This window comes from Eubalaena glacialis, chromosome X, assembly GCF_028564815.1.
Source record: "Eubalaena glacialis isolate mEubGla1 chromosome X, mEubGla1.1.hap2.+ XY, whole genome shotgun sequence".
Lineage (NCBI taxonomy): Eukaryota > Metazoa > Chordata > Mammalia > Artiodactyla > Balaenidae > Eubalaena > Eubalaena glacialis.
Window position 1 is genome coordinate 54,062,136 of NC_083736.1, and position 2,619 is coordinate 54,064,754.

Sequence of the window (2,619 nt, forward strand, 5' to 3'; positions counted from 1 at the left end):
TTTCAGGTAGCTTCGGGGCCGCATCAACGGAGCTTTCATAATGGGAAAACTAGCCTTGTGCCATCAGTCTCTAATTTCTAGGTTGACACGCAGCATACACGCAGGAGCAGAGCTTCCTGGTTCTACGCAGTGTTCTGGTACTGAAACGGGTGCTGAAGCAAGGCCCCTAGGAGTGTTGAAAAGCTTACTACCTTGAAACTAAAGCAGAACAACGATGAAGGCCTCATGGAGCTGCTGCACGCCTCTCGTTTTGCAAGGATAATCAGGGCCTTACTTCGAAGCTTGGGCTCACGTTGACTTTCACTTTAGGTATAGCGCAGAGCAGGGTGAGCTTCCAACAAGGAACTGGAAACCCAAGGTTTCTTAGGAGAAAACTCATTTTCTTCTCAGAACCATGCCGGCAGTGAGGAAAACCCCGGCAACAACAATGCTTTTCAGGTAGCTTCGAGGCCGCATGAACGGAGCTTTCATAATGGGAAAAGAAGCCTTATGCCATCAGTCTCCAATTTCTAGGTTGACACGCAGCATACACGCAGGACCAGAGCTTACTGTCTCTACGCAGTGTTCTGGTACCGAAACGGTTGCTTAAGCAAAGTCCCTAGGAGTCTTGGAAAGCTTACTACCGTGAAACTAAAGCAGAACAGCGATGAAGGCCTCATGGAGCTGCTGCACGCCTCCCGTTTTGCCAGCATAATCAGGGCCTTACTTCGAGGCTAGTGCTCACATTGACTTTCACGTTTGGTATAGAGCAGAGCAGGGTGAGCTTCCAACTAGGAACTGGAAGCACAAGGTTTCTTTCGAGAAAACTCATTTTCTTCTATGAACCATGCCGGCTGTAAGTAAAAGCACGGTAAAAACAGTGCTTTTCAGGTAGCTTCGGGGCCGCATCAACGGAGCTTTCATAATGGGAAAACTAGCCTTGTGCCATCAGTCTCTAATTTCTAGGTTGACACGCAGCATACACGCAGGAGCAGAGCTTCCTGGTTCTACGCAGTGTTCTGGTACTGAAACGGGTGCTGAAGCAAGGCCCCTAGGAGTGTTGAAAAGCTTACTACCTTGAAACTAAAGCAGAACAACGATGAAGGCCTCATGGAGCTGCTGCACGCCTCTCGTTTTGCAAGGATAATCAGGGCCTTACTTCGAAGCTTGGGCTCACCTTGACTTTCACTTTAGGTATAGCGCAGAGCAGGGTGAGCTTCCAACATGGAACTGGAAACCCAAGGTTTCTTAGGAGAAAACTCATTTTCTTCTCAGAACCATGCCGGCAGTGAGGAAAACCCCGGCAACAACAATGCTTTTCAGGTAGCTTCGAGGCCGCATGAACGGAGCTTTCATAATGGGAAAAGAAGCCTTATGCCATCAGTCTCCAATTTCTAGGTTGACACGCAGCATACACGCAGGACCAGAGCTTACTGTCTCTACGCAGTGTTCTGGTACCGAAACGGTTGCTTAAGCAAAGTCCCTAGGAGTCTTGGAAAGCTTACTACCGTGAAACTAAAGCAGAACAGCGATGAAGGCCTCATGGAGCTGCTGCACGCCTCCCGTTTTGCCAGCATAATCAGGGCCTTACTTCGAGGCTAGTGCTCACATTGACTTTCACGTTTGGTATAGAGCAGAGCAGGGTGAGCTTCCAACTAGGAACTGGAAGCACAAGGTTTCTTTCGAGAAAACTCATTTTCTTCTATGAACCATGCCGGCTGTAAGTAAAAGCACGGTAACAACAGTGCTTTTCAGGTAGCTTCGGGGCCGCATCAACGGAGCTTTCATAATGGGAAAACTAGCCTTGTGCCATCAGTCTCTAATTTCTAGGTTGACACGCAGCATACACGCAGGAGCAGAGCTTCCTGGTTCTACGCAGTGTTCTGGTACTGAAACGGGTGCTGAAGCAAGGCCCCTAGGAGTGTTGAAAAGCTTACTACCTTGAAACTAAAGCAGAACAACGATGAAGGCCTCATGGAGCTGCTGCACGCCTCTCGTTTTGCAAGGATAATCAGGGCCTTACTTCGAAGCTTGGGCTCACGTTGACTTTCACTTTAGGTATAGCGCAGAGCAGGGTGAGCTTCCAACAAGGAACTGGAAACCCAAGGTTTCTTAGGAGAAAACTCATTTTCTTCTCAGAACCATGCCGGCAGTGTGGAAAACCCCGGCAACAACAATGCTTTTCAGGTAGCTTCGAGGCCGCATGAACGGAGCTTTCATAATGGGAAAAGAAGCCTTATGCCATCAGTCTCCAATTTCTAGGTTGACACGCAGCATACACGCAGGACCAGAGCTTACTGTCTCTACGCAGTGTTCTGGTACCGAAACGGTTGCTTAAGCAAAGTCCCTAGGAGTCTTGGAAAGCTTACTACCGTGAAACTAAAGCAGAACAGCTATGAAGGCCTCATGGAGCTGCTGCACGCCTCCCGTTTTGCCAGCATAATCAGGGCCTTACTTCGAGGCTAGTGCTCACATTGACTTTCACGTTTGGTATAGAACAGAGCAGGGTGAGCTTCCAACTAGGAACTGGAAGCACAAGGTTTCTTTCGAGAAAACTCATTTTCTTCTATGAACCATGCCGGCTGTAAGTAAAAGCACGGTAACAACAGTGCTTTTCAGGTAGCTTCGGGGCCGCATCAA